At 41.2% G+C, this 19,903-nt stretch overlaps 1 long non-coding RNA gene across 1 annotated transcript in view; it reads left to right on the top strand.

Moving 5' to 3' along the window:
* Nucleotides 1-3,451, top strand: part of LOC132832346 (uncharacterized) — a 112,099-nt gene extending 108,648 nt beyond the window's left edge. Inside the window, exon 6 of the long non-coding RNA XR_009646935.1 lies at nucleotides 2,576-3,451. This is a non-coding gene — a long non-coding RNA (uncharacterized LOC132832346). The remainder of the gene's footprint in view (nucleotides 1-2,575) is intronic.
* The last annotated feature ends 16,452 nt before the right edge of the window (nucleotides 3,452-19,903 follow it).

Genomic DNA, 19,903 nt, shown 5'->3' with positions numbered 1-19,903 from the left:
ATAGTTAACAGCTATCATCAGCATTGTTTTTGCCTTTGATTTTTAAAAAATCCATTACTAAGTTTCCCAAGAGCAGTGAAAGCAGGAAAGCTAGTTCACAAGGATTCATAGATGTTAGGTGCCAACAAGATTATGTATTAAAAAAAACTGAAGAACTGCAGATGCTGGAAATCTGAAACAAAAGCAGAAATTGCTCGAAAATCCCAGCAGGTCTGGCAGCATCTGTGGAGAGAATTGACAGTTAACGTTTCTGGTCCAGTGGCCCTTCAGGTCAAGATTATGAATGCGTTTAGGTACATGTAAAAACCAAATCAAAATACCAAGATTGCCAATGTTGATTTTAGTTTCCAAATTTCCTGTAGTGACTGAGGTATATTGGTACATGTACAAAACTGCTTTGCTGACCTGTACATATACCTTGGTCATTCAACTTGAATGGCGAGAAACATAATGATCATCATCTTTTCCGACAGCATTTCCACTTCTGTTAATATTGCTCTTTGGGGTCATGGGTTCACTCTGTGTTATTGGTTCAAGACCTGCTCTACAAGTAGAATATAGCACAGACTCCAATACAGTACTGAAGATATCTCTTGGAAGACACATTAAGCTTAAAGTCCATTTGTCCTCCAAGGGACAGTGACACTACTCTCAGAAATTCAGGACAGTACTTGCAAGTCTTCTCACTGTTCTCTGACTAGACCTAGGTGAATTTCTCCAACATTTTATGGTTGCAGCTGGGATACATCAAGACATTGAGCTCCCAGGTGAGGAGGAATAAACTGACTCCTTGATTGTTCACCCACCTCTTTGGTTAGTCATATAAAGGTTAATTCAAAAAGAATCCCTTTCCTTGTAGATACATTCCCTTAGACCCTTATGTTTTTAAAGAAGCCATATAAATCAGGCTTACTTGAAGCACAAAAAAGTGTAAGTTTATTAATTATTACATGTAAGAAATAGTAACACAGCACAGAGTAGAAGTTAGACGTGAATACAAAAAGATGAAAGACAAAGAAGAGATTATTAGTGATACAAAAACATTGCAGCTGTTCCTGGATGCGACCAGTAGCATTGATTTTGGTTGTTGAGCAATTGATTGTGATATTCGTGGTTTTGTCGGCTGAAATTTCTTTGACTTGATTCCAATTGTACTGGCTGCAACACTCAGAGTGAGCGACAGTTGTTCTTCATTTTATCTGCTTTGCAGGTGTGTTTAAATGACTGTTCTCAAAGCTGTAGCCCTTGCAGTGCTCTAGTTCACACACTAAAACATCTAGACAACACATGGCCTAGTATTGCAATGAGTTTTGTATATTTCTAGAGGGCAGTACAAACATTTTGGTAAGCACTGTCTTTTTGCTGGGAACAGGGGTATACTTAGTCTCCATATTATCATAACCACCTGATGAAGGAGCAGCGCTCAAAAGCTAGTGCTTTCAATAAACCTGTTGGACTATAACCTGGTGTTGTGTGATTTTTTTTGAAACTACATATTATTTCTCCTTGTTAAATCACTCCCTGTTTAAATTTCCCCAACTCTGTACAGGTGTGATATTCCAATGGCCTAACACTGGGCTTAGCCACACAGTAACTAAATGTACACGGGCAATTTTTCTTTATCTGTAGCACTTTTTTTGAAAAGACATATTTTAGAATTAAAAGCTATAACATGTTTAAAAAACCTTCCTGGTTCTGATTCATCATTGTGACTATTTATCCCTCAACCAACATCAAACAGTTTACCCGACTATCATTTATTTGTAATTTATGAGGTCTTGTAATATTTTCTGCATCAGATCAATGAGTGAAATAGCTTGTTGGCTATAAAGGGAACACCCAGAAGTCATGATAGGCAATAAATAAACGTAAGACTTTCTTTTTCACTACATGTTGGTAGTTTTTGTGTCTGTTTGAGACACTTCATGCTCTGATTTATTCATTTTACGTGACCACCACCATAACACTGTCCCAGATACCAACATGGTAAATATTCTAATTGAATTAGATTCAGCCTTACAAGATCTGCTGCTACATTGCTGCCTGAAGGCTTTGCTGTCACCAGTCTCAGATGGGAAAGGCCCAGAGCAGCACTTTGCACACTTTTCAGTCAACTGTAATCAAGCCAACAAAACTTCAGTCATAGCTTCAACTAATCAAACTTGCTTTGATGGTTAAGCACTGAAACATTAATAGAAGAGCTGGTGAAATGGCAACAGGTGTTTCTGTTCAAATATTGGCATGACATCAAGAAATGCAAATGCAGTACTGCTCAAATTTTCAGAGGTACTTTATTTACATGAAAGGAAAATTTCAGATCTGTTTTTTTCCCTCGCCCAACCTGAAGTTGGTCAGAGCAGGGCATTCCAACCACTGGCCCAATTTGGCCATGATTCCGACCCATTTTTTCTAGCTCAGGTTCAATATATATTCTAGTCATTGAATATGGAACTTGCCGGTACAAAGAGAGAACAGCCTGATATGTTGCACTTCACAGGCTATTAAAGAGGGCAGAGCCTCTTCCAGGATAAAGGATAAATCTAAATTCATCTGAATCAGCCTTTCTTATTTGCAGTTGAGGACATTGAAGAGAGAGTGGAAAAGGAAGAAAAAGCAGCCTACTGATAAGTACTTCATCTATTACCTTCACCATCATGGCAGCAGTGCGTAGCAAGAAGAAGATACATTGCTGGAATTCACGCAGGTTCCTTCAGTGGCACCTACTATGTCTGTGACCTCCACCACTTAGGGCAGCAAGCAAATTGAATCACAACCACCTGCAAGTTTGCTTAAGGTCACACAATGTTCGATTTGGGGGGATTGTATTGCCATTTCTTCACTGTTACTTAGTCAAAATCCTGGCACTCACCAAAAGCAGTGTAGATGGCACATTACCTGGACTGCAACAGTTCACAACAGATGGCTCATCACCACATTGTCATGAGCATTTAGGCAGTTGACAAGTCCACCAAGTTATGATTGTATGACCCCTGTATCCAATGAACAGTGTGATTTGTGATAATCACACACAGCAATCTTTCAAATAAAATCACAAAGCTTTTACTCTCTCTGCATTATATTGAATGGACATGGGTTAATCATGCACTGTGATCTGTGGACCTGTTTCAGTCTATTTAATTCAACACTTTCATTGGTTAGAGCTTGTCCTTTCATCAAGCACCTCACCAAAGATTTATTCCATGAATATTAACCTAGTAGGGGGAGGAACAAGTAATAACTCTTCATCAATTTAAAAAAAACAATGACACCAAGTTTTAATAAATTTCATAAGGCAAATGACATTTTAGTGTTTCACCAGCACAGTTGCAATTGGTCAGTGGGATGAGGAACTGTCCAATCATCACACATTTGGGTATCCTAACCTAAGTATTGTACATATTAGAATCTGAAATAAAAAAAACAAAATACTAGAATATTGCAGACCAGAAAGCATCAGTGGCAAGTAACAGAGTTAATATTCCAATTCAATGTAAACCTTTCATCCTGTTCTTGGTGAAGAATCATTGACCTGAAACATTGACTTTATTTCTCTCCACAGATGTGGTGATATATGAAGTGATTTGACCATTTTCTATTGTTACTTTTCAGAGTTCCTAAGTTGGATTCCAGTTGTGCAGTGATTTAGATACCTTGGTAACACAAGGGCAATAAACAATCTCAATATCCATTAGCCAAAAGGGGAAAGATCAAGATTCTCACTGTCAAATGATTAAAAATATGAGTTTTTAATTAAAAATCATGAGTTTTGTTATTTATATAATATGGAAGAAAGTTGCTAGAAACTGTCACATTAGAATTGTTGCATATCGCATTAACATTTATAATAAAAAATGAATATTTAATCTGTTTAGTGTTGGCTTACAGATGAAAGGACCTGGATTTATGGCTCCCTGGCATCACATTCACAGGCAGCAGAACTCCTCTGGAGCAGAAGTGACCTGTACAAAAGGGACGGGTTGCACCTGAACTGGATGGGACCTATATCCTGTTAACGAGATTTACTAGAACTACCTGGAAGGGGTTAAATTAATCTGGCAGGGGGGTAGGACCCATAAACAGTCATGAGGCAAGACAGAAGATTGAGGTACAGCAGTTAAAGAGAGCAAGTTAAATAGACAAGGAAGGCAAGAGCACTGTTGGGAATGAGGGAAGGCTGATGAATTAAACTGCATCTATTTCAATGAAAAGGTTTGAATAGGTAAGGCAGGTGAACTCAGGGCATAGGTGGGAACATGGGCCTGGGATATCATAGCTATTGCAAAAACGTGGCTAATGGAGGGCCAGAACTGGCCATTCAATGCCAGGAGTACAGATACTAGTAGGAAGGAAAGAAGGTGAAGCAAGAGAGGAGGGGTTTTTGATGAGGAAAAACATTATGGCAGTACTTAGAGGATATTCCTGAGGGATCATGCAGTGAAGCTCTACAGGTGGAACTGAGAAACAAAAAGTGAGTGATCATTTTGATAAGATGATACTATAGGCCCTCAACAGTCAATGAAAAATTGAGGAGCAAATATGTATGGAGATCACAGATAGCCGTAAGAATAATAGGGTTGTAATATACAGAATTTTAACTTTCCAAACTGCCACATTTTTAAGGGGTTTGGTGGGGAGGAATTTGTTAGGTGTGTTTAGAAAAACTCTCTCAATCAATATGTAGATGGACCTACTAGAGATGGGGCAAAACTCGACCTCTTCTTGGGAAATAAGGCAGGGCAAGTGACTGAGGTGTCAGTCACAGGGAAGCAGTTTGGAATCATTAATCATAATCCTATAACTTTTAAAATAGTTATGAAAAAGGATAGGCCTCGTCCACAAGTTAATTTTCTAAATTATGGCATGGCTAATTTTGATGTATTAGCTATGGACTTTCAAAGGTTGACTGGGGGAGGCTGTTCACAGGTAATGAGACATCTGACAAGTAGGAGGCTTTTAAAAGCGACATAACGAGAGTTCAAGGCCAGCATGTTCCTGTTAGTGTGGCAAGAGTAGGGAACACTGGATGACTAGAAATATCAAGGTTCTGGTCAAGAAAATGAAGAAAGCATATGTCAGAGATAGACAACTGGGATCGTGAATCCCTTGACGAGTATGGGGGGGAGGGGGGAGGAGTACACCTAAGAGGGAAATCAGAGGGCAAAAAAGAGACATGAAATAGCTTGGCAATTGTTGTGCCACTATTTAAGAAAGGCGGCAAGGAAAAGCCAGAGATCAAAGACTGGTGAGCCTAATATTAGTAGTGAGTAAGTTATTGGAAGGAATTCTGAGAGACATGATCAATGTACATTTGGAAAGGCAAGGACTGATTAGGGATAGTCAGCATACAATCAACATTACAATATCCTTTTATTGTCACAGGTATTTCATTGTTAGACTACAATGAAGAGCTTTTACAATGTCTGCCTTCTTATGGTAACTTCTTAGGTACAAGTATCTATGTTCTTGGATAAAACAGAGGAATAAAAGAGTTGAGTTGAAAAATAAGTTCAAAATAGGACAACATTAAAGGGTTGACATTACAGTGTTGCAGCTCAGCACAAGGCCTCTGCACATGGTCTGACCACCTGTGGCAGACCCCAGTTTAACAGCCGTTCCCCCTCCGCTCCAAATCCTAGTCCGCTCCATACCGGCACTCAGTTACTCCAAGGTAAGTGCCAGGACGGCTTCCCTCCCACCAGTCTCCTCCCAGGACCCACTGCCTGTGCAATGCTTCAGGGCTCGCAAACCCATGCTCTGTAACAGGGCTCGCTGCTCACTGTGTTCCGGGACATGTAGGGAAAAGATTTAAAAAGGGCCCCGAGGGCAACGTTTTCACCCAAAGGGTGGTGCACATATGGAAGAGCTGCCAGAGGTAGTCGTAGAGATGGGTACAATTACAAAATTTAAAAGATATTTAGACAGACACATAGATGGGAAAGGTTGAGATGGATATAGGCCAAACACAGGCAAATGGGATTAGTTCAGTTTAAGAAACCTAGTTGGTGCAGATGACTTCGGCTGAAGGGAGTGTTTCCATGCTGTATGACACTACATTTAAAAAATTGGCCTAAATATTTTTTCAGCAGGGCTATGTTCCTCTAAGTAACTTAAAGCCCTTTGCACACTGTACTGCTAAGAGTACTTTGTTATCTGTGACCCCAAGGTCTTTGGCACAGGTCATATATATGAAGGGCATGTGCAATATGATTTTATTTCCCCTCGTGATATTTACTACATGGTTCTAAAGCTATTAAACCATAAGGTGGGTTACAGCCAGGGTCAGAAAGATTGAAAATAAAAAAAAAACTTATTGGGATTCGGAATAACTGAACAGAGATTATAGGTAGGAAACTCAAAGGCAAGTAGATGCCAATTCTATAGATAAAAAGCCAAGCATCCAACACATTTTACACATTTTAGACATTGCATTTTGCTCCAGTTCGATAATAATCATGAAAGTAAAGGGACCTAGTGCAAAAGACAAAGGGATTGTTAATAGTGAAAAAAGATATAAAGAGATATAAAAGGGGTGAATATTAAGGTCTGAAAGCGAGAGAATGAGTCCTTGGACTTTAAAAAAACCATGAAATTTGATGAAGTCTAGCAACTTTGCTGTAGATATGGCCTTTGGTCTCTCAGAAGGGTCAGTGAACTCTAGTGGGACCCTAATAAAGGCAAAATATTGCAGAAGCTGGAAATCTGGAACAAGCACAGAACACCGGAGAAACCCAGCAAGTCTGGCAGCATCTGTCAAAAGAAAAATGTTGCGGTATGACTTTGTCAGAGCGGAAAGGTGTTGGAAAATAGTTTTCTTTTACACATTGGACAGAAAGAGAGGTGGATCAAGACCTCAGACAATATAGAGACCTAGTGCAAAAGACAAAGGGATTGTTAACAGTGGGGAAAGACATAAAGAGATATAAAAAGGGTGAATATTAAGGTGTGAAAGGAAGAGAATGAGTCCTTGCTATTAAATGCAAAGTCAACAAGATAAAATATGATTTCACTCTGGAGGAAGAATGGGAGGATGAGATTGTAAAAAAAATGGTAGACAGGTAAAAGCAGTTGGTTTCTGAATTTACTTAATTCAATGTTGAGACCTCGAGGCTGTACAGTTCCTAAGGAGAGCATGAGGTGTTGTTCCTCCATCTTGCATTATATTTCATTGGAACACTGCATCAGGCCCAGAAATATTTGCCTGACAGCAATATGGTTTACTAAAATGGCAAACAACTGGGAGGTCAGGTTCTGCCTGAAGAAGGGCTTATGCCCGAAACGTCGATTCTCCTGCTCCTTGGATGCAGCCTGACCTGTTGTGCTTTTCCAGCAACACATTTTTCAGCTGCAAAATAATCACCCAAGCTGTGTTTGCTGTTGTCAGTGTAAAAGAGGTTGTACTGTGAGGAGCAGGTGCAGTAGACTAGATTGAAAGAAGTGAAAGGAAAATGCTGCTTCTACTAGAAAGTGTGTTTGGAGCCTCAGTGAAGAGGAAGGAGGTGAATAGGCAAGTGTTTCACCTTATGCAATTGCATGGGAAGATGTGATGGGGAGTGAGGAAGCATTACAAGTGATGAAGGATTGAATGAGAGTGCTATGCAGGGGCAATCCTTGCAGAATGCTGACAGTGGGTAGACAGAAAGATGTATTTGGTGGCAGCATCTTGCAAGAAGTGACAGATGATGGTCCTTTTTTGTGGAGACTAGTGGAGTAGGTGCAAAGTAAGGACAAGTGGAACCCTATCACTGTTCTAGGAGGCAGGGGAAAGAATGAGGGCAGGAGTGCCGGAGATGCGTCAGACATGGCTTGAAGACCCTGTTACCAAGATGGGGGAGGCCATGGTTAAAGAAAACAGTGGTCATGTCAGAGGGCGCGTTGGAAAGGAACATCATCAGAACAGATGCAATAGAGAAGAAACTGGGAGGATGGAATGGAATCCTTGAAGTAGGTAGGGTGTGAGGAAGTGAAGTCATGATAACTGTGGAAGTTGGTGGATTTGTAATAGAAATTGGGGAACAGCATATCTTCAGAAATGGAAATGGTGAAGTCAGGAAGGGAAAGAGTCAGGGGGACCAGATGAAGGTGAGACAGGGTGAAATGAAAGGTGGTGAGACTCCAGTCGGAAATCAGAAACCAAAAATAAAACATTTAACATACTCTTTGAAAAATATCGTCCCTATTATTTCATTATAAAGTTGCCAATCTAACATAGGCAATGAAAGCCCCACTGATAAAACCTTTAATCTAATTCAGACTTCAATCTTTTTTGAAATAAACACAGGCATTGAAGAACCACTTCAAACACAGATCAAGCTATTACAAGGTAATAAAGCTGTCAATCAGGTAAAACTAGTAATCCCTTTTGCAACTGTGTAAAACATGCTTTTGCTGGGTTGAGTCTATTAGTTATTCTTGGAGGTTTGCCAAGCACTCATAAAAAGGCTTCTGAAGAGGGTCACTGAACCTGAAACGTTAATTCTGATTTCTCTCCACAGATGCTGCCAGACCTGCTGAGATTTTCTATCCAGTTTTGTTTCATAAAAAGGCTACCTGGCAAAACAGATTTCTGGCCATCTATTCAGTCTCCTACTGTGATAGAATTGCTGAATTTTATTATAGAACATTATAATAGATATGCAGTGAGTGGGTTGGGAGAGCAAGGACCAGAGGGCTGCTGGGAAGGTGAGTGAAACCGTTTTATTTCAGTAGCGGCTGAACCGGAGACACTACACTTTGATCAAGTAAGATTTGTCTATTTCTTTTTTTATTATTGTTTTATCGAGTGATTTGGTGAAAACTTTCCTTTTTTGTTTTCCTAAAGTAAGACTAAAGTTAACTTTAAGGTTAAAAATGGCAGGAGATCCCAGACCTGTTGCTCAATGTGAGAGCTCAGGGACGCAGCTGATGTTCCTGGCTCCATCACGTGCAGGAAGTGTGTCCAGCTGCAGCTCTTGTTAGACCACATGGTGGCTCTGGAGGGGACCATGGATGCTGAGGGGATCATGGATAGCACATTTAGTGAATTGGTCACATCGCAGATTAGGATTGCTGAGGGAGAAAGGGATTGGGTAAGCAAAAGGCAGAGAAAGAGCAGGAAGGCAGTGCAGTCACCTCCCTCCAAAACAGGTAGACATTTTGGATACTGTTGGGGGACATGGCTCACCAGGGGAACGCAGTAGTAGCTAGGTTCAGGGCACCGTGGTTGGCTCTGATGTTCAGAACGGCAGGAAAAAAAAGTGGATGGGCCATAGTCATCGGGAATTCAATTGTAAGGGGAGTAGATAGGCAATTCTGTGGTCGAAGATGAGACTCCCAGGTGCACAGGTCAGACATGTCCTGGATTGGCTGCAGGACATTAAGAAGGGAGTGGATGAACTGCCAGTTGTCATGATGCATATTGGCACACCAAATGGGTAAAAGATGGGATGAAGTCCTATAAGCAGAATTTAATGAGTTAGGAGCCATGTTAAAAATTAGGACCTCAGGGATAGTAATCTCAGGGTTGCTCCCAGTGCCTGCGCTAGTCAGGATGAATGCGTGGCTTGAGAAACGGTGCAGGAGGGAGGGGTTCAGAGTTTTGGGACATTGGGACCGGTTCTGAGGGATGTGGGACTATTACAAATTGGATAGTCTCCACCTGGGCCAGACTGGAACTGATGTCCTCGAAAGCGCTTTTGCTAACGCTGTTGGGGAGCATTTAAACTAATGTGGCAAGGGGTTGGGAACCAAATGAGATTAGAGGACAGTAAGGAAGGAGTAACTAAAGCCTGTAAGAAACTAGATAATGAGGTCAGCATGACTAAGGAGAAGAGGAGGCAGAGAGCAGATGATGAATGCAAAGGGACAGGTGGTCTGAGGTGCATTTGTTTTAATGCAAGAAGTGTAGTAGGTAAGGCAAATGAATTTAGGGTTTGGATTAGTACCTGGGAGCATGATGTTATTGCTATTAATGAGAGTTGGTTGAGGGAAGGTCATGATTGGCAGCCAACCATCCCAGGATATTGATGCTTCAGGTGGGATAGAGAGCAAGGTAAAACAGGTGGAGGAGTTGCATTACTGGTCAGAGAGAATATCACAGCTGGGCTGAAAGAGAGCACTGTGGAAGACTTGAGCAGTGAGGCAATATGGACAGAGCTCAGAAACAGGAAGGGTGCGATAACAATGTTGGGGCTGTGCTACAGGCCTCCCAACACTGAACATGAGATAGAGATGTAAATATGTAAACAGATCATGGAAAGATGTAGGATCCATAGGGCAGAGGTGATAGGAGATTTTAATTTTAACTTCGTGTTAGAGGTCTAGCTGGAACAGAATTTGTAAGGAGCATCCAGGAGGGTTTTCGAGGGCAGTGTGTAAATAATCCAACTTGGGAAGGGGCCAAACTGGATTGGTGCTGGGAAATGAGCCCAGCCAGGTGGTTGACGTAGGGGATTCCTTTGGGAATAGTAATCACAATATCATAAGTTTTGGAATACTCATGAACAAAGATGAGTGGTCCAAAAGGAAGAGTGCTAAACTGGGGGAAGGCCAACTATACCAAAATTTGGCAGGAGCTGGGGAAAGTGGATTGGGAGCAGTGTTTGAAGGTAAATCCACATTCAATATGTGGGAGGCTTTCAAAGAGAGGTTGATTAGAGTTCAGGGTGGTATGTTTCTGTAAAGATGAGGGGTCGAAATGGCAAGGTTAGAGAACAATGGATGACAGGTGAAATTAGACTATCTAAGAGGAAAAGGGATGCGTACATAAAATCTAGGCTACTGAAGACAGATGAAGCTTTGGAAGAATATCGGGAATATAGGACCAATCTGAAATAAGGAATTAAGAGGACTAAAAAGGGTCATGAGATATCTTTAGCAAACAGGGTTAAAGAAAATCCCAAAGCCTTTTTTTCGTACATAAGGAGCAAGGGGGAAACTAGAGAAAGGGTTGGCCCACTCAGGGACAAAGGAGAAAAGTTATGTGTGGAGTCAGAGAAAAATGGGCGAGATTCTTAATGAGTACTTTGCATTGCTATTCACTGAGAAGGAAATGACGGATGTTAAGGTTAGGGATAGATCTTTGAGTACTCTAGGTCAAGTCAGTATAAGGAAGGAGGAAGTTTTGAGTATTCTAAAAGAGAGTAATGTAGACAAGTCCCCAGGTCCAGATGGGATCTATCTCAGGTCACTGCAGGAAGTGAGAGAGGCAATAGTTGGGGCTTTAACAGATCTTTGCAGCATCCTTGAACACAGGTGAGGTCCTGGAGGACCGGAGAATTGTTAATGTTGTCCTCTTGTTTAAGAAGGATGGCAGAGATAATCCAGGTAATTATAGACCGGAAGCCTGATGTCAGCAGTAGGGAAGCTGTGGAGAAGATACTGAGGGATAAGATCTATTCCCATTTGGAAGAAAATGAGCTTATCAGTAATGGGCAGCATGGTTTTGTGCGGGGAAGGTCATGTCTTACAAAGCTAATAGAATTATTTGAGGAGGTGACAAAGAGGGAAGGGCTGTAGATGTCATATACATGGACTTTAGTAAGGTGTTTGATAAAGTTCCCTATGGAAGACTAATGGAGAAGGTGAAGTTGCATGGGGTCCAGGGTGTACTAGCTAGATGGATAGAGAACTGGGTTGGCAAAAAGAGAGTAGTAGTGAAGGGGAGTTTCTCAAAATGGACAGCTGTGACCACTGATGTTCCACAGGGATCCGTGCTGGGACCACTGTTGTTTGTGATATTTATAAATGATTTGGAGTAAGGTATCGGTTGCCTGATTAGCAAGTTTGTAGATGACACCAAGATTGGTGGAGTAGCAGATAGTAAAGGAGACTGTCAGAGAATACAGCAGAATATACATAAATTGGAGAAATGGGCAGAGAAATGGCAGATGGAGTTCAATTTAGGCAAATGCGAGGTGATGCATTTTGGAAGATCCAATTCAAGAGCAAACTATACAGTAAATAGAAAGGTCCTGGGGAAAATTGACGTACAAAGAAATCTGGGTGTTCAGGTCCAGTGTTCCCTAAAGGTGGCAATGCAGGTCAGTAAAGTGGCCAAGAAGGCATACGGCACGCTTTCCTTCATCGTACAGGGTACTGAGTACAAGAGTTGACATGTCATGTTACAGTTGTATGGGACTTTGGTTTGGCCACATTTGGAATACTGAACACAGATCTAGTCTTTACATTACCAGCAGGATGTGGATGCTTTGGAGAGGGTACAGAGGAGGTTCACCAGGATGTTCCCTGGTACGGAGGGCTCTAGCTGTGAAGAGAGGTTTAATAGATTAGGAATATTTTCATTTGAAAGATGGGAGGTTGAGGGGGTCCTGATTGAGGTCTATAAAATCATGAGAAGTGTAGACAGGGCGGATAGCAAGACACTTTTTCCACAGAGTGCGGAACTCAATTACGAGGAGTTACAAGTTTAAGGTGAGAGGGGAAAGGCTTGGGGGAGATACGTGTGGAAAGTTCTTTATGTACAGGGTGGGCCTGGAACAGGTTGCCAGAGGTGATAGGAATGATAGCATCATTTAAGATGTATCTGGATAGGTACATGAATGGGCAGGGACAAAAGGGATACAGATCTTTAGAAAATAGGCAGCAGGTTTAGATCGAGGATCTGGCTCAGTGCAGGCTTGTTGTGCTGTAATTTTCTTTGTTCTAGTATGAAGATGAGAGGGATTTGGAGGTTGAGCGTGAAATGAAGGAGGTATGGGATGAGGTGTTCATGGAGGTTTAAGAGATGATTTTGGCATGAAGTTGAGGATGTGTAAGGAAGTGTATGGATGACGATTAGGAATACCTCACGCTTATCTCCAGAACTGATCCAATGTCTCAGTGAAAGGAGACGGGCCTTTTATCTGGACAGCCTCAATGTAAGCTGACCTGAGTTTCTGCTCCTTGCATGTGTTTGGGGATGTCATGACTGACACCATGCAGCTCCTGCCTCTGTGGATGCAAACAGCTTCTGCAGACCCTGCCAAACAGGAGGCAGGACTGCAAGGTTGGGAAATCTCACAGCAATCTATTCCTACAAAAGGATGAAAATCCAACCCTTTGTCTCAATTTAAGATATATCTTAAAGCTGATTATGTACAGTCATTTACAGAAACATGATGCATTACATCTTCTGAGGTGAAGGAGAGATAGGCAAAAGGTTAATGTAAGCAATTTCTTTTTCTTGTGGGAGCCTTGTATTGAATACTTCTGATCATTATACTGTGTGATATAAAAAACTTTCAGGCTAAAATATCGACCTGACCAAACAAGCTAGCTCCTCATAACTGCTTCCTCTCTAGAGTGGCACAGTAAAATCAAAGTTGAAATGGGGAAAGGACAGTAAGTCAGAGCTCAGGGAATTTGAGTTCAGGAACAAAGATGCTCTTGCTGCAGCTGCACATGGTCTTGGTGTGTAATGTGTGCTGTTTTTTTTATCCAAGAGGTTATAGAGGGAGTTTAACAGAGCTCACCAAGCTGATCCTTGAAGTGGCACGTTTGTCGTATGAGGAGAGATTTGATCGACTAGGCCTGAATCCACTGGAGTTCAGAAAATAAAGAGGGAACCTCACTAAAACATAAACTGTTGATAGGGCTGGACAAACAGGATACAGGGGTGCTGTTCTCCTGAGCCAAGGAACCCCAAACATTTAGGATTAAAATGAGCAGTCATTTCTTACTCAGCAGGTGGCGACCCAGTGGAATTCTCTACCATGGAAGACTGAAGTCACTGAATATATTTATGAAAGAATTGGACAGATTTTTAGATTAGAGTTTCTGGACAGCCTCAAAGACATCAAAGCGTATAGGGAGTATAGTATGGAGACAGAAGATCAGCCCTGATCATACTCAAAAGCAGAGCAGACATGGGGATACTCTTGCTGCTACGTTCTGTTTCAATGTTTCATGTTTTGAGTATATTCAAGTTTTGTTCTGCTCTTGATCTTGAGGGAGGAAGATGTATTTCGCAGAAAAGAGAAAAAACTGAGGTTTTTGGAAGTACGTAATGCCAATAGAGGTGATATTAAAATTCAATTTAGACCATATGAAATGGTGAGAATGGAAATAGGAAATACTTGATATATGAGAAAGTAAGAGTCAAGTGTGTGGTACTGGAAAAGCAGCATCTGAGGAGCAGGAGAATCGATGTTTCGGGCAAGAGCCCTTCACCAGGAAAGTAAGGATTTAATCATAAAAGGTGGACTGAGACAATTAAAAATAAACTGTTATTAATTAGGTTTTTACATCACATACTTTATTATTCAAACATCACATAACACTTTCATAAACAAGCATTCTTGCTTCCAAACTCATATGCTTCTTTATTTACCCAATATCTAGATAAATGTTGTAAAGTTCAAGGGACAAACAGAAAATAGCTGTCACTGAATATATCATGTGCTCCAACATGGGGTTTCTTGACTCTGGAAAGTAATAGAATAAACATAACACTTTCATAAACAAGCATTCTTGCTTCCAAACTCATATGCTTCTTTATTTACCCAATATCTAGATAAATGTTGTAAAGTTCAAGAGACAATAGCTGTCACTGAGTTTATGTGCTCCAACATGGGGTTTCTTTGACTCTGGAAAGTAATAGAATAAACATATCCCAGGCTGTGGCTTAGATTATAAACTTACAGAAAGATTTATTCAACAATAAACATAAAATGAATAATTATAGCTTTAACTATTGCTACTCCTATTACAGAAAACGTTCACTGTAAAACAAAAGCACAAACAGTGCCCCTTATGACCTTGGGAAGTATTTCATTGCAGTTCTATCACAGTATCTTTGACCTACATCTATTACTGTTTGCTTCAAAATGATGGTAAAATCAACCCAGCATAACTTCAGCAAACCATTACTAACAGTTTGATTATTTTCCTGAAAATCACAACTTTAAGTAAAATTAAATGAACCGTAAAAGTTCCCAAAGGAATCAATGTTAAAGCCAGATTTAGGTTTCTTTGAACATTGCTCATTCACAAAAGACAGTATGGAAGTAGAAATACTGTACCATGAAGGTGCAGCAGAATGCATTCTTAACTGAAATAGCTTGCAAACAAAAATTTATTAGATTATAAGAAGTCAAATTCAGTTGATCCAAAACTCTGGTTTTGATAAAACTGTGAGTCATTCCCCTTGGCAGAACAGAAAATCCAATGGAAGAGTACCTGTGGTAGGCTGAAGTGCTGGAATGGTGTCTCCAGATTAGCTACGTGCACACACACTTGTTGTACAACACTGCCAACCAATTAGAACAGAGTTAAGTCACAGTACAATGCGAATCACAAGTAAAACTACAGCAATAGCTGCAAAACTGTCATGTCCATGTCCTGAACAAGTTTGCACCAAGACACAAATGTTTTTAAACACAGATGAAACTGGACTGTTTTACAATCTTTCATCAGATCACTCTTCAATGTATTAGGATGAAGTGTTTAACAGTGTAAAGCAAAGCAAGGAACATGTCACTGCCATGGTCTGTGCCAATGAGGTTGCTATCTAAAAGCAGGCATTTCTTAAATAGGGAAGTCCAAGAAGCCACGTTGTTTTGCATGTCACTTCACTACCCATGCAGTTTGAGGCTAATAAACCTACCTGAATAACTGCCAACAGTTGTGAGGTGTGAATCAGAAAAGCGGGCAAAATATTTCAAAAGGAAGGAAGCAAAGATCATCACCCTGATGGCCCTGGAAAGTCCAATGAATGCCCACCCAGTTACCCTGGTAAAACATGTTGACTCCATATGGCTGTTTTCCCTGGAGTGTCAGAGGCTGAGGGGTGACCTTCTAGAGGTTTATAAAATCATGAGGGGCATGGATAGGATAAATAGAGAAGTCCTTTTCCCTGGGTTGGGTGAGTCCAGAACTAGAGGGCATATGTTTAGGATGAGAGGGGAAAGATATAAAAGGGACTTAAGGGGCAACTCTTTCACATGGTGCATATATGGAATGAGCTGCTAGAGGAAGTTGTGGGAGGTTGGTTGGTATAATTACAGCATTTAAAAGGCATCTGGATGGGTAAATGAATAGAAAGAGTTTAGAGGGATATGGGCCGAGTGCTGGCAAGTGGGAGTAGATTGGGTTCGGACATCTGGTTGGCATGGACAAGTTGGACCAAAGGGTCTGTTTCTGTGCTGGACATCTCTTTGATTCTATAACTCACCTGAAGGTTGCACACTAAACCGAAATAAATTAGAGATTTCCCAGAGGTATCTCCAAATGTATTTCAATGTTTTTACTGTACATGGTCAGATCATTGTCAGGTGTGAACGGGTTGTAAAGATATTTTTCACATATTTACCATGTCACTGCAGTTTCACTTTTCTATTTACACAGATTACATTTGTAACCATATCAGGTTAAATAGGTGCCTCTCCAACTATCTCAACAAACTGCTTTGCACAAATTCGTGGGTTGTCCCTTCCATGATTTGATTTACTGAAATTTTGCTGCACGTCATGAAATATTAAAGGAAAAACATTGCAATTTGTTGTTTGGTTTTAAAATGCACATCTCAGTGGGCAGCACACAGTGGTTAGCACTGCTGCCTCACAGCGCCAGAGACCCGGGTTCAATTCCCACCTCAGGCGACTGACTATGTGGAGTTTGCACGTTCTCCTCGTGTCTGCATGGGTTTCCTCCGGGTGCTCAGGTTTCCTCCCACAGTCCAAAAATGTGCAGGTTAGGTGAATTGGCCATGCTAAATTGCCAGTAGTTGTAAGTTTAGGGGAATGGGTCTGGGTGGGTGTCGGGTCGGTGTGGGCCGAAGGGCCTGTTTCCATACTGTAAGTAATCTAAACTAATCTAATCTAATCATTTCTACCAAGGCAACAATACTGAAATGCAAAGTATGTGGCATTTATTGCAGCATAATTGGAAATCACAGCCCAACAAACATCATAATAGCAACAAATTAGGGAGTTGGTGAGCTCGCCGAGCTGCTGGGTTACCGTGTAGATGTTTCATTACCACCCTGGGTAGCATCATCACTGCGGCTTCCGTGAAGTGCTGTTGTTCTGTCTTGTTTAGTTTTCACATGGCCCGGACAGTTGGGGTGAGTGACACTTCAAGGTCTTCTCTGCAGCGGTTTGTACACTAGGTTTATCTCTGTGTGTTTGTTAATGGCCTTTTTTGGTAGAAAACCGTGCTTCCCAAGACTGGTTACTTTGTCATAGTTAAATTGATGGTCCTCTTGGTCTGTGTGTACAGAGACAAGGGAGAGTTGATCCTGTTGTTTAGTTGCCAGAAGTCGGATGGCTAGTTTTCTTCCTGTTTGTCTGATGTAGTGCTTGTTGCAATGGATTTTGTATACCACGTTGGTCCTTTATGTTGTGGGTATAGGGTCCTTTGACCTATTAAGAAGTTGATGTAGTATGGCTGTCTGTTGGTGTGCCACCATAATATTTAGTGGTTGTAACACCCTGGTCATTAATTCTAATATGTTCTTCACGTAGGGAAAGATGGCTGATATGTTGGCAGGTACAACGTCTTCTTGTCTGTTGGAGAGGCATTGGTAGTTGAAGCTGATGGGGTAGCTGTTGTTAGCAAAGACTTTGCGTAAGTGTTCTTCCTCTTTCCTTGCACAGTTCTGGTGTGTTGCAGTGTGCCCCAGCTCTTTTGAATAGTGTCCTGACACACCTATGTTTGTGGACGTTGGGATGACTGCTATTCACCTCCATTGACATACCACTAGCCAAGGAAACAATCGCTACACTACTAGAGGAGCCAGTAGCAATGACTCCTAGCAACACCATCAGCACAGACAACATGCCCACTTTATCTTCGATGGCTAGATATAACAAGTCAACAAGCACACCGATAGGCTCTTCCATCTCAGGACTAATAGCAGAAGCAGTCATGCAGAGATTTGAAAACACAGCCCTTCCCCTGATGCAACCAAAATTACAGATATAATATGGGGACTGTATTATCATCAAATGTACAAGACTAGAGGGAACACATCACCTCATTAACAGTATACTCACCGGTATCAAATTTACCAGGGAGGAAGAGAACAACCACCAACTCCGACTCCTAGATGTCATGGTAGAACGGATGGCCAATGGGGGATTTACAACTAAAGTATACAGGAAACCCACCCACACGGACCAGATCGACAACTACAATAGCAACCATTCCAACATCCACAAAATAGATGTGTCAGGACACTATTCAAAAGAGCCAGGACACATTGCAATGCACCAGAACTGCACAAGGAAGAAGAAAATCACTTACACAAAGTCTTTGCTAACAACAGCTACCCCATCAGTTTTGTCTGCCAATGCTTATTCAACAGATAATGCCAAGAAGATACATTACCTACCAATATACCAGCCACCTTTCCCTACATGCAGAAAGTATCAGAATTAATGACCAGGCTTTTAAAACTATGAGGTATTATGGTGGCACACCAACCAACAGCCAGACTATGCCAACTACTTAACAGGACAAAAGGGCCACACACCCACAACATACAAAATCCATTGCAACAAGCACTGCATCAGAAAAACAGGAAGAAAACTAGCCATCCGACTTCTGCCAACTAAATGACAGGATCCACTGTCCCTTATCTTCGTACACAAAGACCACGAGGGCCATTAATTTGACTATGACAAAGTAACCAGTCTAAGACAAGCCAACCAAAGACAGGCAAGAGTGTTCTTAGAAGCCTGGTTTTCCACCAAAAACACCATCAACAAACACACAAGTGTACAAACTGCTGCAGAGAAGACCCCGAAGTGTCACTTACCCCAACAGACTGGGCCACGTAAAAACCAAGTGAGACAGAACAACAGCACTTCACGGAAGTCGCTCTGATAACCAGCATGGTAACGAAACGTTTACACAGTAACCCAGCAGCTCAACAAGCTAACCAGCTACCTCATCCACAACCCGAGCTACAGATCTTCATGAAAACCTGAAATATCAACAAATAACGTGAGAGCTCTGCTTCAACTGTAAAATGGAAGAGCTACGTGTGAAGGAAGGTGAACGTTTTGGTTTTTCTCTTGGGGTGGTTGGGGGGTGGGGGTGGTTCTGCATCACTTTGTCTTTGTTGGTTACTAGAAACCTGGGAATGGGAAAACAAGGAATGTCCGGGTTTCACCAGTGACAGTCACTGCCTCCCTCAGATTGCAAATCTTTCTAAAAAAAGAGACAACTATCATATTTAATCCCAGATAAACTGGAGTTTTGATTGTCACTATCTATAGCACTAGACTACGATATGTGAAGTGCATGTTGCAACAGCAACTTTGACTGTAACACATACTAATAAAAATAAGCAAATTGAATGACCCAACTTATTTTTACAAGTCATTAATCTAAATAAACATGTACTAATGAGGCCTGGAGAGAGTTTTGTCAACGAAAGGAAACTCCTGCCTAATAAGAATTATTCTGTGAACTTTAAGTAACAATGAGACTTTGAAAGCTAAGTACATAAGCAGCAGATGAAACCAACTCACAACAGAAGATACTACAGTCTGGAAACCTCCTTGTGATTACTAGACAAACAATCTGTATTCTCCTTTACCATATAGCAAATTGGCGGGGCCATTTTAAACTATCTTTTTAACCCTAGAATTATTCAATCCCTACCGTGTGGAAGTAGGCCATTCAGCCCATCGAATCCACACCAAACTTCTGAAGAGCAACCCACTCAATCCATGGGCATTATGGGTAATTTAGCATGGCCATTCTACCTAATCTGCACATCTTTGGACTGTGGGAGCAAAGCCAAGCAGACATGAGGACAATATGCAAATTCCACACAGTCACTCGAGGGTAGAATCGAACCTGAATCCCCGGTGCTGTGAGGCAGTAGTGCTAACCACTGAGCCACCATGCCACATACATGTAACTATGAAAAAAGAAAATATATATATATAATATAACATACCATACACTACTAATATCC

The sequence above is a fragment of the Hemiscyllium ocellatum genome, chromosome 34, assembly GCF_020745735.1.
Source record: "Hemiscyllium ocellatum isolate sHemOce1 chromosome 34, sHemOce1.pat.X.cur, whole genome shotgun sequence".
Taxonomy (NCBI): Eukaryota; Metazoa; Chordata; class Chondrichthyes; order Orectolobiformes; family Hemiscylliidae; genus Hemiscyllium; species Hemiscyllium ocellatum.
The sequence above is the reverse complement of the archived record's forward strand: the minus strand, read 5'-3'. Positions and strand labels throughout refer to the sequence as shown.